Here is a 19,466-nt window from a genome sequence, read left to right on the forward strand (position 1 = left end):
CCCCCCAAGCCTCGCCATCTCTCGCTGTGCTTCCAAGGCCCCAATGAGTCCACCCGCGATTACCTGACGCGATGGGCAGAACTGCGCAACTCCTACGAAGGGGTGCATGAGGTCCAAGCTATCGAGTACTTCACCGCCAAGTGCCGAGAGGGCACCTTACTCAAGCACCGGCTTCTCTGCGACGAGCCGGCCACACTCGACGAACTGCTAATCATAGCAGACAAATACGCCACTGCCGTCTCCTCCATGAAGTCAGAGCTCTGGGTGGACACTTCTGGGAAGGAGCTCCCCCCGGCCCCCCGAACACCGGCTGGAGACAACAGTCGGCGCCAGCAGCCAAACGACAACAAGCGCAAAGCCCCCCAGCCGGCCTCCACCAGAAGGCGGGTGGCGACAGTTGAAGATCAACAACCTGAAGGGCAACCACTCCTCAAGCATCAGAAGGGAAGCAAGCCGGCCTGGTTGCCCGCTTTCTCCTTTGAGCAGACCCTCGATGCCCCCTGCAAGTTTCACAGTAGGGCGAAGCCGTCCAACCATACAACTCGGAAGTGCCACTGGCTTGTCCGCATCGCCAAGGGAGAAGGACTTCCTCCGCCACCTGCTGGCCCACCGGCTCCGCCTCCTCAGCAGCCGGCCGCCCGTCCAGCAGTCAGAGCGGTCCAAGATGATTGTAGGATGTGGGGTTCCGGCTAACCCTTAAGGTTCGAACACTTGGGTGCGCGCGAAGTCTTTCCCTCCTACCGATCTACGCTCTAGCTCGCTAAGATCTTGCGGACGAACTCGACAAACTCGCAACATAGAAAGACACGGGGTTTGTACTTGTTCGGGCCACCATTGTGGTGTAATACCCTACTCCAGTGTGGTGGTGGTGGATTGCCTCTTAGGTTGATGATGAACAATACAAGGGAAGAACAGACTCCTGAGGTTGAGGTGTTCTTGTGCTTTCGGACTTGTGTGTATCTCTAGGTCCGATGAGATCTCTCGGTCCGATGGGATCTCTGGGTCCGATGAGATCTCCCTTCTCTACTGTGGTGGCTAGTCCTATTTATAGAGGCCCTAGTCCTCTTCCCAAATATCGAGCGGGAAGGGAGCCAACAATGGCAGGCAAATTTGAAGGGGGACAGCTAGTACAAGCTATCCTGACAAAAGCGGTCTTCGCCTGCGAAAAGCTCTAGGGTGACACCGTCTTGGGCTCCACAATGACCTCCGTCTTGTAGTCCATGCTCTTGGTCTTGTTGCACCGAAATGGCAACATTTGCCTGATGCCTCGGTACTCCGCGGCTGCGCTTGCCCCCTTTGTCTGATGCTTGGACCCTCGTGAGGGTCTTGGATGCTTTGTTGATGAAGATGGGTCGTACGGCCTGCTGGATCCGCCACGCCGCGGGCCGCAGGCAGGCAAGTCTGGGGACCCCTGTTCCCAGAACGCCGATAGTAGCCCCCGGGCCCAAGGTGCGCGGGCTAGGCTTCGCGGCGAAGCCAAGGGTCAAGTTCGGAGCACCGTGGGCCCCAAAAGCCTGCGGCCTCAGTTGAAGCGTGACAGTTGATTGGACGTGGGCGTCTCCGCTTCCCCACGCTACCTCGACAACTGCACGACTTGACAAGTCCCTGCGACCTGCAAGGGAAACCATCATTACCTGCGATCGTGGGAGGTGCCGGTTGGCCTTCTTCCGCTATAAATGGAGAGGGGGGCGGAGCCCCCGTTGCCCATCTCTTCCTTGCTTGCTTGCTTCTTCCTTCTTGCTCTACTACCATCTCCAATGGCGCCTATCAGAAGGTTCTCTGCCGAAGAGAAGGGGAAAGCCCCCCGGGATGTCCCGGAGCCACTCCCATCGAAGAAGAGGTCGATCCATCGCCACGATGAAGCGGCGATGCAGGTGGTGACAAGTCCCTGGTGTGAGCGGCCTCCACTGGGGTACCCGCTACCCCTGTACGCCCAAGCCGAGGGCTCGGGAGGACGAAGTGACGAGCAGCGCCACCCACACTGCATCCGGGGTCGCCGTGCCAGGGCGATGCGTGCCGTCCACGCCGCGGACTCCTCACGCGAGTTGGTGTTGTGGGCGCCGATGCCTCCGAGCTCCTAGATCCGCTTCCCGCGGTTCTTCTCCGACGTGATGCCGCCGAGGGGGCCTCTCGAGCTCTGGCTGCAGCACGCCGACTGCAGTGCTCCGGCGACCGGAGTGGAGATCGAAGTGGTCCCCACCGGCAAGATCTTCATGACCCGCGGCTGGGGGGAGATCGCTCGGGTCTGTCATGCGAGGGGCACCCTCGCAATCCACTTCGAGTACGACGGTGCCTCCATGCTCTTCTTCAAGGTCTTCGACGCCGAGGGCCGTCGCCTGGAGTGCTGCTCCAGAGAAGAGCGCGAGGTTGATGCGCGCTCCGCTCGCGACCACTCCAGCAGCAGTAGCCCTTGGGAGTCCAGCAGTTCTCCTGAGCTCTACGAGACTCCGGAGACGAGCGATGATAACTACGTCCCCCCGAGCTCTCGCCGTGCTCTGAGCAGGGCTGCGGCGTCCGGCCGCCGCCGCCGCTGATCTGGATGGGGTTGGCGCCGGCCTCCCGTGGCCCACTGTTGATGATGGCGTCCGCCATGGAAGGATGTAGATAGGATCCCCCTTAGCATCAGCTTTTGTTTCCTGAGAAGAATCATGAATCACCCCATGGGGGCATGTAAGGATCTGCAATGCCTCTGTACTTATCTTCCTTGTTATGAAGATTTGATGAACGCGTGTCTCGTTAAGGCTCGGTCCCCCCTTTCTTTCCTCGCGATAGCTTGTTGCTCTACGCTGACTGGTCCCGGTCCCAAGGCAGCTACAGTCGTCGTTGGTATGCCAGGTCGTGATGCCGTGGTCAAGGCCAGGAGGTGTGCGGCCCGAGGTCCAGTAAGAGCCCCTGAGGCGCGATGCTCAGGAGATCCCCCTTAGTGCCCAATCGGCCATGGTAAGGAAAGAAAGGAAGATGACTTGGCCACAACGGGGTTGCGGCATGGTGTGAGCGACTACTAGGCGCAAATATTTAGCCGACCTGAGGGCGAGACTTATCTTGCTGACTTCGCGGTGATTCCTGATGTTGCGCTAGGGCTGCGCGCCAACTTACGCGACATAGCTAGGCCGGTCCGTACGAGTTTTCCTTCTCCCGAGCTCTTCTTAGTGCTCTACGTCCTCAGGTCCCGACCCTCGAGCGAGCTCAGCTGCCACTAGTATGCCAGGTCATGATGCCATGGTCAAGGCCAGGGGCTGAGGGCTGGAGAGCCAGTAAGAGCTCCTGAGTCGCGATGCTCAGGAGCCCCCCTTTTAACGCACAAGCCAATCGCACAAGAGAAAAGGAGACTCGCAGTGCCGCCTGCTATCCTTCCTGCGGGGTCTCTGTGGACAGGCACAAGAAGAAACATGGTTTGTCATTACTGCCGCCTGCCTGCCACTGGTTGGTCCGGATGAAGTGAAGGCACTGAGGGCCTGGTGAGGTGACATGCACGGCGCGTGCCGCGAGCCAGAGCTCGACCACTCAGGTTTATCGGTCGTGGCAGGGACGGACCCATGCACCAGCGCCGTGCCTGTGTAGAGGCCCCGAGGGAGGCGATAATCGAGCAGGTGATAGCAGTTGGTAGGTTAAGCATGAAGAGCAGATCGGCTTAGGTAAATGCAGGAAGATACATGCCACCGGGTCCGGCCCGAGCGGCGTGGGGATGATGCAGCCCGAGGGGCGCCCCCAACAAGGTAAGCTAAAGACATAAGCAAAAGGGATACATGCCACAGGTACGGACCCATGTGGCCTGGGAATAATGCAGCCCGAGGGGCGCTCCCAGCTTAAATGAACTTGGAAGATGTCACCTGGTCCTGTAGATGAAGTAGAGTTGGTCCAGCTGAAGCCATGCGTTGAAGGAATGGCTCCTCATGAGCCACCGGGACCCTGAGCCTCGGGAGGCTCTGGGGGCTCAGGAGGTTCCCTGAAGACCGTCCCCATCTCCCTCAGAACGGCATGGAACCTGGCCTCCTGAGCCGCCAGGACTTGCCGCATGTTGTGCTGTTAGGCCGACGCCATGCTCGGCAAGCCGAAGGGCATGCGAACGTAGCTGTGTGGTGGACCCTCACAGCAGCCCGCACGTGATGGCCATAAGCGTTCCTGAGATGCGGCCCTGTTGAGCCCTGGGATGTTGATGCAGACGCGTAGCCCGGCATCCTCGCCTGGATGGGGGGCTGCGCCTTGTGAGCGGCTGTGGCCGCGCATGGCTCTTGCTTCTTGCAGTTCCTGGGTGGTCTTGGTGATGAACTCCTGAGCGGTGGGCACTCCTTGCCCTGTGCTCTCCTGAGGAAAGCGTGCCGTGAAGCACGCTTCCAAGTGGTGCCCAAGCGCCTCCCCCGTGAGGTTGACAAGGTCTGAGGCCCTCTAGAAGAGAGCCCCCGAGCCCTACCCGAGGAGGGCACCGGGCGCGCTTTCCTATGCGGTGGAGGGAGGCACCCCTGGAGCGGGCATTGATCCAGACGAGGCTCCTGACACGACGCCATCTTCTTGGGGTCCTGCGCGGCGCGATAGCTTCTTCTTGGGGATGATCTCCGGAGGGCCTTCACTTCTGCTGTCAGGGTTGTCGATTGCTGCGGCTTGGAAGGCGCGCTCAAGGGAGCACACCGCATCCCTTTCTTCACATGGGACCATGATGATTCCCCCGCTTCTTGGCATCTTGAGAATGTTGTAGCCGTGATGAGTGATTGCAATGAACTTGGCCAGGGCTGGATACCCGAGGATGGCGTTGTACGGCAGGCGGATGTGCGCGATGTCAAAGTCGATGAGGTCGGTGCGGTAGTTCTTGCGCTCCCCGAAGGTGACAGGCAGGCGGACCCGCCCTATCGGTGTGGTGGAACCCTTGGTCACTCCTGAGAAAGGCTTGGTTTGCTGGAGCTGCTCGTAAGGCACTTGGAGGTTGTCGAACGTGTCGACGGATAGGACGTTGAGCCCTGCACCGCCGTCGATGAGAGTCTTGGTGACCTGCACATTGCTGATGACTGGGGAACATAGCATAGGCAGGGTGCGAGCGGTGGCTGCGCACTTGAGCTGATCCGCCGAGTTGAAGGTGATGGCGCATTGGGACCACCTGAGCGGGCGCATGGCCTCGAGCTTGCTGAGCACCGCGTTCACCTCGCGAGCGAACTGTTTGAAGATGCGCTGAGAGGCTGGGGCCTGAGCACCGCCCAAGATGCAAACGATCACGCGTGGCTCCAGGAAGCCCCCATCCCCCTCGTCCTGGTAGTGGTCGTCGTTCCATCTCGGTGGCGGCAACGGGGGAAGACCGGCGTTGCCCTCGGGGCGATCCTCACGAGGCGGGTCCCTCCAGGCGCCCTCGCGAGGTTGGTCCTGCCAGCGGTCCTCACGAGGCCGGCCGCGCCACTCCTGGTGCGGGTCACGGTCGTCCCAGCGTCCGCCTCCGCGTCCTCCTCCACGGTCGTAGCCCCGGTTGTTGCACTCGGGGCATTGACCGAAGCGTCCTTCCCATATGGCTTTGAGCTCTTGACAGTCGCTGGTGTTGTGGGTGTTCAGGTTGTGGAAGGCGCAGAACGGACGATCGTTTTTGGATGACTCGGGATGATCTCTGCCTCGCTTGGTGTCGGGCTCTGCTGCAAGCACTACTGCCTCTTTTCGCTTCACGTCCTTGGCCTTGGCCTTCTTCTCCTCCACTCCTGCAGCTAGCAACTCAAGGAGAGAGAGGCGCCCCTCCTCAGCTCTTGCGCACTTGGTCGCCAGGTTGAACAGCTCCTGAGATGTGCAAAGCTCCTCGTGGATAGCCAACTCTTCCTTCATCTTGACATCACGGACGCCGTCTGAGAACGCGGAGATGATGTCTTCGTCCGTGACCTTGGGGATCTTAAGGCGGCTTTTGTTGAAGCACTGGATGTACTTCTGGAGGGTCTCTCCTAGCTGTTGCTTGATGCGGCATAGATCGCCCGTGGCCGGTGGGCGGTCGCGAGTGCCCTGGAAGTTGGCGACGAAGCGGTCGCGCATCTCGTCCCAGGAGGAGATTGAGCCGTGCTGTAGTTTCAGGAGCCAGGAGCGGGCCCCATCCTTGAGAGCCATGGGAAACCAGTTCACCATGACTTTTTCATCGCTTCGATGCTCAGCTCATAGAGCTGCAGGAACTCCGCGGGGTCGGCGGTGCCGTCGTATTGAGGAGGTAGATCTGGCTTGGACTTGCCTGGCCAGGCGATGCTACGCAGTTCGGGGATGAAGGCACGGCAGCCAGCCGTGGTAGCCGGGGCCCGCTTCTGAGGCGGAACTTGGTCTTGGCGAGGTCCACGCTGCGCCACTGCAGGCGGCACGTGGTCTTGGCGAGGTGGCGCGGGGAGCGCCGGTGCAGCTTCTCGTGGCCGCGGGATTTCTTGACAGCTTCTTTCTTCACGCGCGGGCGCCGGGCGCGGTGGATCACACTGCGAGGGCGCGCGCCTTGGTGCCAAGGCACCGTCTTGGGGTCGAGGCGGTGGAGGCACGCCATGAGCCCCGTCGCCCACGGCTGGTTGAGGGGGAGGCAGAGAGTGGGACGGCGTCGGAGAGCCCCCTACAGCACGGACGAGCTCGGTGACGCGGTCGAGCCACTCCTCATAGAGGTCGTCGACGGGGCGGTAACACAGGAGCTTGTTCGCCGCGATGAGCGCGGCCCGTGCCTCCATGGGAGTGCGGTGCGCGTGGGACGAAGAACCAGCAGGGGTGAGTGATGGAGTAGCGGTGCGGTCGTCCTGGCGCACCGAAGGATGCTGCAAGGATGCCTGCTGCTCGTTCCCCACCGAGCCAGTGGCAGCATTGGCGGCGGGGGACGGAGAACGACGGGGTGGCCCGTCGACGGGAGCCGTCTGAGCGACGCGGGCGGCGAGGGCAGCCCGACGCTCAGCTCGAGCACGGCGAGCGTTCGACATGGAGACGACGGAGCGACGGACTGACGGAAAGGAAGCTACAGCACACCCCTACCTGGCGCGCCAAATGTCGGATGTGGGGTTCCGGCTAACCCTTAAGGTTCGAACACTGGGATGCACGCGAAGTCTTTCCCTCCTACCGATCTACGCTATAGCTCGCTAATATCTTGCGAAAGAACTTGATGAACTCGCAACACAGAAAGACATGGGGTTTATACTGGTTCGGACCACCGTTGTGGTGTAATACCCTACTCCAGTGTGGTGGTGGTGGATTGCCTCTTAGGCTGATGATGAACAATACAAGGGAAGAACAGCCTCCTGAGGTTGAGGTGTTCTTGTGCTTTCGAACATGTGTGTATCTCTGGGTCTGATGAGATCTCTCAGTCCGATGGGATCTCTGGGTCCGATGAGATCTCCCTTCTCTACTGTGGTGGCTAGTCCTATTTATAGAGGCCCTGGTACTCTTCCCAAATATCGAGCGGGAAGAGAGCCAACAATGGCGGGCAAATTTGAAGGGGGACAGCTAGTACAAGCTATCCTGACAAAAGCGGTCTGCGCCTGTGAAAAGCTCTGGGGTGACGCCGTCTTGGGCTCCATGATGACCTCCGTCTTGCAGTCCATGGTCTTGGTCTTGTTGCACCGAAATGGAAACCTTTGCCTGATGCCTCGGTACTCCGCGGCTACGCTTGCCCCCTTTGCACCAAAGAGGAAACAAGGACGCTGCGTGCGCTGGCGCCTGCCTGGTGTCGATCGTCATGGCTCACGTCACGAGAGCCTCGTGAGGTTCGCCTCAGCTTGATATCTCCGCCCCTCGCGAGCCTGCCTGACTAGGCCGCTCGGGAGGAGGTCTTGCGTCGTCTGCCTCGCGAGGCTTGGACCCTCGCGAGGGTCTTGGATGCTTTGTTGATGAAGATGGGTCGTACAGCCTGCTGGCTCCGCCACGCCGCGGGCCGCAGGCAGGCAAGTCTAGGGACCCCCATTCCCAGAACGCCGACAATGATTATCCTAAAGAACATGGCACTTACATAGTCTTCACTGGCGTGGTGGACAATCAGCGTAGCCTGCATCAGCAGCACCAAGAGGTGACCGTCGTCGCCTCAGGTGCTCCTGAATTCATGCATTAGTCTGAGAATCCCATCAGCTGGAGCCGGGCTGACCACCCGAAGGTGATGCCCTCTCCGGGCTCCTATGCTCTGGTGCTGGATGACACTCTCGCGACAGAAAGGCGAGCTGCTCGTTTCTCCCAGATTCTAATAGATGGTGGCAGCAGCATCAACATTCTATATCCCAATACCATGGAAAAGTTAAGAAATAAGGAAAGGCAGCTCCAACCCAGCCGGACTGTTTTCCATGGTATTGTGCCTGGCCTTTCCTGCTCACCAATCGGCAAGGTCAAGATAGATGTCATCTTCAGAGACAAGGAACACTTCTGCCGCGAAGCAATTTGGTTTGAGGTGGTGGACCTTGAAAGCCCTTATCATGTACTCCTAGGGCGGCCGGCTCTGGCCAAGTTCATGGCGGTGCCTATCGGATTTCGGGTTCCGGCAGACCCTTGAGGTTCGAACACTGGGGTGCGCGCAGAGATCTCTGCCCTACCGATCTATGTCCAATCTCCTCGCGTGATTTGAGCTGGAAACAACGAGCTACACAAGGGACACAAGGTTTATAGTCGTTCGGGCCACCGTTGTGGTGTAATACCCTACTCCAGTGTGTGGTGTGGTGGATTGCCTCAGGGGTAGATGAGGATCAGTACAAAGGAAGAACAGCCTCACGAGAGGTGTTCTTGAACTGGTGTGATGAACTGCTAGGGTGAGTTTAGTCGCCTCTCTCTCTCTCTCTCTGCTAGGGTTCTACCAGATTTCTAGATGTTTTCTCCCTAGATGGATCTCTCTACTCTGTGGTGGCTAGCTCTATTTATAGAGGCCCTGGGCCTCTCCCCAAATAATGTGCGGGAAGGGCGCCAACAATTTGCCATTTTGAAGGGGAACATATAGTACAAGTTATCATGACCAAAGGTGGTCTTCGGCTGCCAAAAGTACTGGTGATGATGCCGTCTTGGGCTCCACGGTGACCTCCGTCCTGCCGCTCTGCTGGTCTTGGTCTCGTTGCACCGGAATGGCAACATTTGCCTGATGCCTTGGCCTGTGCTTGCCCCCTTTGCACCAAAGGGGAAACAAGGACACTGCGCAGGCCGGCGCCCGCCTGGTCTCGATCGTCATGGCTTGCGTCACGGGTTCCTCGAGAGGTACCCATGCCTTGATCTCTCCGCCTCCTCGCGAGCCTGCATGATGAGGCTGCCTCTTAGGAAGCTTCCTGTCATCCGCCCCGCGAGGCATGGCCCCTCGCGAGGGTCTTGAGCTTGAGCTGATGAAGATGGGCCGCGTTGGGCCCCCACTTGAGCCACGCCGCAGGCAGGCAAGTATGGGACCCCCGTTCCTAGAACGCTGACAGTAGCCCCCGGGCCCAAGGCGCGCCCGGGCTTGACCTAGCAGGAAAGCAAAGGGGCAAGCGCGAAGTGCCGCGGGCCCCAACAGCCGGCGGCCTTGGGTGCCGCGTGGCGATTGATTGGACATGGGTGATTGCGCTTCCCCATGATGCCTCGGCAACTGCATGACTTGATAAGTCCCTACATGCAGAGAAACCAGTCATGATTACCTGCGATCATGGTGCTTGGCGGTTGGCCTCCTCCGGTTATAAGTATGGGGCTGTGCGAGCCCCTTCAGTCCATCCTTTGCTGCCGCTCCTTTCCTTCTTCTTCCTCGCTCTTGCTTCTCCTTACGCCAATGGCACCGATTTGCCGGTTCTCTGCAGAAGAGGAAGGTAAGGCCCCCCGAGAGGGTCCGGACCCACTTTCGCCGAAGAAACGGCTGGTCCTCTGCCGCCGAGATGAGGTCAGCAGGAGGCACTGAGGCGCTGGTACGAGCGGCCGCCGCCTGGGTATCCACTACCCTTGCACGCTCGCGTCGTAGGTCCTGCGGGAGAAGGTGTCGAGCAACACCGACGATGCCGCCGTCGACGCCGGCGAGTCACGGTGGTGTGCGTCGTTCCTCCTGGAGTCCACGCTGAACGCTCCTCTCGCGAACTCGTGCTCCATGCCACCATGCCTCCAAGCTCTTGGATTCGCCTCCCTCCTTCCTTCGCCTTCGAGATGCCGCCGAGCGGGGCTCTGGAGCTCTGGCTGCAGCACGCTGACTGCGGCACCCTTGCGACCGGAGCGGAGGTCACGGTCGTCGCTCCGAGCAAGGTCTTCATGACTCGGGGCTGGCGCGAGATCGCCCGGGTCTGCCAGACGGTAGGCGCCCTTGTAATTCATCTTGAATACGACAGCGCCTCCCTGATGTTCTTCAAGGTCTTCGATGCTGAAGGACGCCGGCTGGAGTGCTGCCCCAGGGAGAGCGGCAGGGGTGATGAACCAGCGAGGACTTGGCCTGCCCGTCGGCCCTCCAGCAGGTCCTCAGGCAGCAGCGGAGGAGCTGGGGAATTTAGTGGCTCCCCCGAGCTCCTCGCGACTCCGGAGACGAGCGACGACAGCTACGAGCCCCCGAGCTCGCGTGGTGCTCGGAGCGGGGCAGTTGCGTCCACCCGCCGGCGCCACTGATCTGGATGGGGTTGGCGTCGACGTTGGGCAGCCCACTGTTGATGATGGCGTCCCTCGCGGCGGTGCGGGTGATTAAAGTTCCTTAGGATTAGAACTCTTGTTCCCTGCAAGGAATCGAAGCAACACCCCGTGGGGGTATGTAAGGCGTCTGCCATGTCTTTTATGAATATTATATCCTTAATATGAATCAATGCAAGGTGCTTGTCCTGTCTCAGCTCGGCTCCCCCTTTCTATCCTCGCGAGGACTTGGCGCTCTACGCTGACAGGTCCCAGTCCCCAGGCAGGCTTCAGCCGTCGCTGGTATGCCAGGTCGCGATGCCATGGTCAAGGCCAGGAGGTGAGCGGCCCGAGGTCTGGTAAGAGCCCCCGAGTCGCGATGCTCGGGAGGTCCCCTTTAGCGCTCAAGCAGCCCTCGCGGGGCGAGAAAGGAAGGTAACATCGCCGTGACAGAGCCGCACTGGGCGAGGGTTTTGCGCTGCGTTGGTCCAACTCTTGTAACGGTGTGACTTATCTCTTGAGTTAGGCGTAGTTCCTCGATGAAGCACCTGGCCCGGGCGGTGGCAGCCGAGGCACTGCTGGGTTAGGTCCTCGCGATCTTCTTTCCACTCCCCCGCACTTTCCTTAATGCTCTACGTCCTTAGGTCCCGGCCCTCGAGCGAGCTCAGCCGCTGCTGGTATGACAGGTCGCGATGCCGTGGGTCAAGGCCAGGGGGTGAGGGCTGGAAAGCCAGTAGGAGCCCATGAGTCGCGATGCTCAGGCGCCCCCTTTTAACGCGCAAGCGGTCCGTGCCGGAGAGAGGGAGAGACAGCTCACAATGTCCCTAGCATTGCTCCTGGAGTAGGTCCTGCACACCAGTCATAAAGAGAAACAAGACCTATTGTTACGGTTGCCTGCCAACCTTTGGTCGCTCTTGGGGAGTGATTGGGGCACTGAGGGCCTGGTGAGGTGGCACCTTGCGGGGCTGCCGCGGCCAGAGCTCGACCACTCAGATTTTTCGGCATTGCAGAGACGGACCCGTGCGCAGATGTCGTGCCAGAGCAAGCAGCTCTATAGGTAGGCGTCAATTGAGCAGGCGATTAGGTCGGGTACGTTAAGCATGCAGGAGGAAATTCATTTTAAGTAGATGCAGGAAAAGCAAACGCTGCAGGGCCAGGCCCGAGCAGCTCGGGGATGATGCAGCCCGAGGGGCGCCCCCGACAAGGTAAGTAAAGACTAGAAGCAAAACGGAAACATGCCGCAGGGACAGACCCACGCGGCCTAGGAATGATGCGGCCCTATGGGCGCTCCAGCTAAAAGCGGAACTTAGAAAGATGTCACCTAGTGCCGTTGAAGATGGAGTGATGTTGAAGAAGCGGGCGATGCGCGATGAAGACGTCGACCCTCACGAGCCCCCAGGCCCAGGAACCTCGGGAGGCTCCGGGGGCACAGGTGGGTCTCCGAGAGCCATCTCCATCTCTGCCAGGACGGCACGATGCCTGACCTCCTGAGCCTCCAGAATGCTCCTCAGCAAGCACTGATGAGCGGCGACTGTGTTCGGCAGGCCGAAAGGCATGCGAACGTAGCTGTGAGGTGGACCCTCGCAGCGCCCCACGCGCGAAGGCCAGAGGCGCTCCTGAGACGCGGCTTAGTTGAGCCCTGGCACGTCGACGCAGACGCGCAGCCCACCATCCTCACCTGGATGTGGGGCCATGGCGGGCGAGCGGCGGCTGCCGCGCATGACTCTCGACTCCTGTAGCTCATGAGTGTTGCTTGCGATGAACTCCTGAGGGTTTGGTCTTCCTTGCCTTGTACCTTCCTGAGGGAAACGTGCCTGGAAGCACCCCTCCAAGTGGTTCCCGAGCGCCTCCCTTGCGACCTTGGTAAAGTCGGTGGCTCTCCAAGAAAGAGCCCCCGAGCACTGCCTGAGGAGGGCGCCGGGCGCGCCTTCCTATGCGAGAGAGGGTGGCGCTCCCTGATTGGGCGCAGATCCTGACCCAACACCTCCGGAGGCGCCTGCCTCCTGATGGCTTGGGCCAGGCGAAGCCTTCTTCTTCTTGGGGGTCGCCTCGGGAAGTCTTCCCTTTCCGCGGTCCGGGTCTTCGATTGCTGCGGCTTGGAACGCGCGCTCAAGTGAACACACCGCGTCTCTTTCTTCACAGGGTACGGTGATGACTCCACCACTTCCTGGCATCTTGAGGACATTGTATCCATGGTGAGTCACTGCCATGAACTTGGCCAGGGCTGGGTACCTGAGGATGGCGTTGTATGGCAGACGGATGTGGGCGACGTCGAAGTCGATGAGCTCGGTGCGGTAGTTGTTGCACTGCCCGAAGGTGACTGGAAGGCGAACCTGCCCTATGGGAATAGCGGAACCATCAGTGACTCCTGAGAATGGCTTGGTTGGCTGAAGCTGGTCGTACGGCACTTGGAGATTGTCGAACGTCTCAACGGACAGGACGTTGAGTCCTGCTCCGCCGTCAATGAGGGTCCTGGTGACCTGCACGTTGCTGATGATTGGGGAGCAAAGCATAGGGAGGACTCTGGCCGTTGCCGCGCACTTGAGTTGATCTGCTGAGCTGAATGTGATAGCACACGCGGACCACCTGAGAGGGCGCGTGGCCTCAAGCTTGGGGAGGACTGCATTCACCTCGCGAGCAAACTGCTTGAAGATGCGCTGTGAGGCTGGGGCCTGCGCCACCCAATATGCAAGCTATTGCGCGCGGCTCCTGGAAGCCCCAGCCCCCTCGTCCTAATGTTGGTCTTCGTTCCTCCTTGGCGGTGGCGGCAGAGGAGGAAGGCATACGTTGCCGCGCGGGTGATCCTCACGAGGCAGATCTCTCTAGCCTCCCTCGTGAGACTGGTCCTGCCAGTGATCCTCACGAGGTCGGTCACGCCACCCTTGGCGAGGGCCACTGTCTTCCCATCGTCCGCCACCTCTTCCTCCTCCTCAGCCATAGCCCCTGTCATTGCGCTCGGGGCGTCGGCTGACACGTCCATCTCTCACGGCCCTGAGCTCTTGACATTTGTTGGTGTTGTGGGTGTGGAGGTCGTGGTACACGCAGTACCGGCTGCCTTTGGATGACTCAGGATGATCCCTGCCTCGCTTGGTGTCTGGCTCCGCTGCAAGCACGGCAGCCCCCTTGCGCTTCACGTCATTGGCCTTCGGTTTCTTCTCTTCTGGGTCGGCAGCCGGGAGTTCGAGGAGGGAAAGGCGCCCTTCCTCAGCCCTGGCGCACTTGGTTGCCAAGTTGAACAGCTCCAGGGATGTGCACAGGTCTTCATAGATTGCTAGCTCCTCTTTCATCTTGACGTCGCGTATGCGATCGGAGAAGGCCGAGATGATGGCTTCTTCAGTCACCTTGGGGATCTTGAGGCAAGCGTTTTTGAAGCGCTGGATGTATTTCTGCAAGGTTTCTCCCTGCTGCTGCTTGACGCGGTGCAGATTGCTTATGGCCGGGGGCCGGTCGCGAGTGCCCTGGAAGTTGGCGATGAAGCGAGTGCGCATCTCGTCCCAGGAGGAGATTGTGCCAGGAGCCAGGTTCAGGAGCCAGGTGCGGGCCCCGTCCTTGAGCACCATGGGAAACCAGTTCGCCATACCCTTTCATCTCCGTTGGCGGCTTCGATGCATAGCTCATAGAGTTGCAGGAACTCCGCAGGGTCCGCCGTGCCATCATAGCGAGGGGGCAGGTCAGGCTTGAACTTGCCTGGCCATGCGACACCGCGTAGCTCGGGGGTGAGAGCACGGCAGCCCGTTGTGGCCACCGGTGCCTTTTGCTGGTACTAGGCTTGCTCATGGGGATTACCGCGCGCCGCCGCTTGGAGCAGCGCGGGGTCTTGGCGTGGAGGTGCAGGGACGCGATCTTGGCGCGCCGGTGCTGGGAGCGCGCGAGCACCTTCTTGGGGACGAGGAATCTCTTGGCGGCTCCTTTCTTGCTGCGCAGGTGCCGAACGCGGAGGGTCTCGCCCCGGGGCTTCGCGCCTTATGGCCAGGGCTCCTCCTTGGGGAGGAGGTGGTGGAGGAACCTCTTGATCCTCGCCTCTTGCGTGGAATGGAGGTCAAGGCAGCGAGAGGGACGATAAGGGGGAGCCCCCTGCGGCGCTGACGAGCTCGGTGATGCAGGCGAGCCAGTCTTCGTAGAGGTCGTCGACGGGGCGGTAGTGCAAGGGTTCTCTTGCCAGGAGCAGCGCGGCATGCATGTCCGTGGGGGCGGGACAGGCGTGGGACGACGAAGTGGTTGGAGTCAGCGACGGTGTGGTGGTGCGGCCCTCCCGCCGCACCGAAGGATGCTGGGAGGAGGCCTGCTGCTCGTTCCCCGTCGGGCCGGTGGCGTTGGCAGCAGGCGACGGGGAACGATGAGGACGTCTGCCGACGGGCGCCGTCTGGGCGACGCGGGTGGCGAGAGCAGCCCGGCGCTCGGCGCGAGCCCGACGAGCGTCAGCCATGGACACGACGGAAGATCACACGCGAACGGCAGAAGAAAGATTCTCGCGCACCCCTACCTGGCGCGCCAAATGTCGGATTTCGGGTTCCGGCAGACCCTTGAGGTTCGAACACTAGGGTGCGCGCGGAGATCTCTCCCCTACCGACCTACGTCCAATCTCCTCGCGTGATTTGAGCTGGAAACAACGAACTACACAAGGGACACAAGGTTTATACTGGTTCGGGCCACCGTTGTGGTGTAATACCCTACTCCAGTGTGTGGTGTGGTGGATTGCCTCAGGGGCAGATGAGGATTAGTACAAAGGAAGAACAGCCTCGCGAGAGGTGTTCTTGAGTTGGTGCGATGAACTGCTAGGGTGAGTTCAGTCGCCTCTCTCTCTCTCTGCTAGGGTTCTACCAGATTTCTAGATGTTTTCTCCCTAGATGGATCTCTCTACTCTGTGGTGGCTAGCTCTATTTATAGAGGCCCTGGGCCTCTCCCCAAATAATGCGCGGGAAGGGCGCCAACAATTGGCCATTTTGAAGGGGAACATATAGTACAAGTTATCCTGACCAAAGGTGGTCTTCGGCTACCAAAAGTACTGGTGATGACGCCGTCTTGGGCTCCACGGTGACCTCCTTCTTGCCGCTCTGCTGGTCTTGGTCTCGTTGCACCGGAATGGAAACCTTTGCCTGATGCCTTGGCCTGTGCTTGCCCCCTTTGCACCAAAGGGGAAACAAGGACACTGCGTAGGCCGGTGCCCGCCTGGCGCCCACCTGGTCTCGATCATCATGGCTTGCGTCATGGGTTCCTCGCGAGGTACCCCTGCCTTGATCTCTCTGCCTCCTCGCGAGACTGCCTGATGAGGCTGCCTCTGAGGAAGCTTCCTGTCGTCCGCCCCGCGAGGCTTGGCCCCACGCGAGGGTCTTGAGCTTGAGCTGATCAAGATGGGCCGCGATGGGCCCCCACTTGAGCCACGCCACAGGCCGCAGGCAGGCAAGTATGGGGACCCCCGTTCCCAGAACGCCGACAGTGCCACACTATGCTTACCTCAAGATGAAGATGCCAGGAACCAAGGGCATTATCATGATATCTGGAGACTACGAGAAGTCGGACAATTGTGCCGCGGCCAGCATCTGGCTGGCCGAGTCCCTTGTGATTGCTATTGAGAAGAAGCTCCTGGACCGGGTGGTGGCCATGACTAGCAAGCAGTCGGACATGTCCCCAGAGTCCAAAGAGTCAGAGACCCAGGGCTCCTTCCAGCCGGCCAAAGAAACTAAGAAGATCCCTTTGGACCCTGAGCTCGCAGAGAAATTTGCTGTCATTGGTGCCAACCTTGATAGCAAATAGGAAAGTGAGCTCGTCGATTTCCTCCGTGAGAATCGGGACATCTTCGCATGGTCCCCCAAGGACATGTCAGGTGTTCAGACGGATTTCGCCGAGCACAAGTTACATGTTAGAGCAGATGCCAAACTAGTCAAACAACCCCTTGTTCGACTGTCGGAGGAAAAGAGAAGAATTTTTGGTGAAGGGATAGCCCGTCTTCTGGCAGCCGGCTTCATCATGGAAGTGTTTTTTCCAGAATGGCTTGCCAAGCCAGTCCTTGTACTAAAGAAGAACAACAAGTGGCGCATGTGCATTGATTACACCAGTCTCAACAAAGCTTGCCCAAAAGATCCATTTGCTTTGCCTCGGATTGACCAAGTGATAGACTCCACAACTGGATGTGAGCTGTTAAGTTTCTTGGATGCCTACTCAAGATATCATCAGATCAAGCTGAACCCGGCAGACCGCCTGAAGACCGCCTTCATCACACCATTTGGATCCTTCTGCTACCTGACCATGACATTCGACTTGAGAAATGTCGGTGCCATGTTCCAGCGTTGCATGCAGAAGTGCCTCCTCAAGCAGCTTGGCAGAAACGCCCATGTCTATGTGGACGATATTGTGGTGAAGATGGAGAAGCGTGGTACTCTCTTGGAGGACCTCAAGGAAACTTTTGAAAATCTGTGTCGGTTTCAGATCAAGCTCAACCCAGAGAAATGCGGCTTTCGAGTACCAACCGGCCAGGTCCTTGTCTTCCTGGTCTCAGAACGCGGCATCGAGTGCAACCCCGTGAAGATCAAGGCCATTGAAAGTGCAACTTTCCCTAGGTGGTTTTGGTAATTCATAACAACATATAGCTCATTGAGCTAATGCTATTCCAAGATGATTATTTCAGGAAAGCTCAATGATTGGCATGGCATGGATGTGAAAGTGGAACCCTCAAAATGCTAAGGAAAAAGGATTGGCTCAAGCTCAAAAGCTCAAGACTCTTCATTTTACATTTTAGTGATCCAAGATCACATTGAGTCTTTAGGAAAAGCCAATACTATTAAGGAGGGATGAGGTGTTGCTTAATGAGCCTCTTGCTTCATGTGCTTAGTGATATGCTCCAAAACCCTCAACTACTTTCCCATATTCACATATGACCTAAACTCTAAGCCAAACTCGGTCCTGCCGATTCTTCCTATCTGGCGCCACTGAGTTTTCACTTGTCATTAGCCACTGCCAAACCCTAGCAATTCGGTCCTACCGATAGGGATCTTGGTCTCACCGAGATGGGGTTGCAAACTCTCTGTTTCCCTTTAGTAACTTTTCGGTCTCACCGAAAGAGCGAATCGGTCCCACCGAGATTGCAATGTAAACTTAGTGTTTCCCCTTTGTAACTTTTCGGTCTCACCGAGTTCCACTCGGTCTCACCGAAAGAGCAAATCGGTCCCACCGAGTTTGCCTGACCAACTCTCTGGTTAGCTAATTACCAAATTCGGTCTCACCGAGTTTGTGTAATCGGTCTCACTGAGATTACGTTATGCCCAAACCCTAACCATATCGGTCCTACCGAGTTGCATGTCAGTCCCACCGAAAATCTCTAACGGTCACTAGGTTTACATTTCGGTCCGACCGAGTTTATTGATTCGGTCCCACCGAGATGGGAAAACTGTGTAACGGTTGGATTTTGTGTGGAGGCTATATATACCCCTCCACCTCCTTCTCATTCGATGAGAGAGCCATCAGAACACACACACCATTCCAACTCATATGTTCTGAGAGAGAACCACCTACTCATGTGTTGAGACCAAGACATTCCATTCCTACCATATGAATCTTGATCTCTAGCCTTCCCAAGTTGCTTTCCACTCAAATCTTCTTTCCACAAAATCCAAATCCTATGAGAGAGAGTTGAGTGTTGGGGAGACTATCAATTGAAGCACAAGAGCAAGGAGTTCATTATCTACACACCATTTGTTACTTCTTGGAGAGTGGTGTCTCCTAGATTGGCTAGGTGTCACTTGGGAGCCTCCGACAAGATTGTGGAGTTGAACCAAGGAGTTTGTAAGGGCAAGGAGATCGCCTACTTCGTGAAGATCTACCGCTAGTGAGGCAAGTCCTGTGTGGGCGATGGCCATGGTGGGATAGACAAGGTTGCTTCTTCATGGACCCTTTGTGGGTGGTTGCTTCTTCGTGGACCCTTCGTGGGTGGAGCCCTGTGTGGACTCGCGCAACCGTTACCCTTGGGTGGAGCCCTGTGTGGACTCGCGCAACTGTTACCCTTCGTGGGTTGAAGTCTCCATCAACGTGGATGTAGGATAGCACCACCTATCCGAACCACGGGAAAAACATCTGTGTCTCCAATTGCGTTTGATTTCTCCAAACCCTTCCCTTACATTCTTGCAAGTTGCATGCTTTACTTTCCGCTGCCTATATACTCTTTGCATGCTTGCTTGAATTATGTGATGATTGCTTGACTTGTCCTAAATTAGCTAAAATCTGCCAAGAACTAAAATTGGGAAAAGGTTAAGTTTTTATTTGGTCAAGTAGTCTAATCACCCCCCTCTAGACTTACTTTCGATCCTACAAGTGGTATCAGAGCCTTGGTCTCCATTTGCTTGATCTCCATAGCTTTTGGTGGTCATAGCCTTGGTTTCACAACCTAGGAGAGTATGGCGTCTAGCGAGGGAAATTATCACCGTAGAGGTCCTTACTTTGATGTTACTAATTTTGCTAGTTGGAAGCATAAAATGAAAATGCATATTCTTGGACATAACCCCGCCGTTTGGGCTATTGTGTGTGTTGGTTTGCAAGGTGACTTCTTTGATGGGAGAGAACCAAACCGTGAAGCTACCGCGGATGAGTTGAAGATGTTGTAATACAATGCTCAAGCTTGTGATATTCTCTTCAACGGATTGTGCCCCGAAGAATTCAACAAAATCAGCCGTCTTGAGAATGCAAAGGAAATTTGGGACACTTTGATTGATATGCACGAAGGTACCGACTCCGTCAAGGAATCCAAGTTGGATGTGCTTCAAAGCCAACTTGACAAGTTCAAGATGAACGATGGTGAAGGTGTCGCTGAAATGTACTCTAGGCTTTGTCTCATCACAAATGAGATTGCCGGCTTAGGAAGTGAAGAGATGACCGATAGATTCATCATCAAGAAGATCCTAAGATCCTTGGATGGAAAATATGATACCGTGTGCACATTGATCCAAATGATGCCCAATTACAAAGATCTTAAGCCAACGGAGGTG

This window comes from Triticum urartu, chromosome 2 (genome assembly GCF_003073215.2).
Source record: "Triticum urartu cultivar G1812 chromosome 2, Tu2.1, whole genome shotgun sequence".
Taxonomy (NCBI): domain Eukaryota; kingdom Viridiplantae; phylum Streptophyta; class Magnoliopsida; order Poales; family Poaceae; genus Triticum; species Triticum urartu.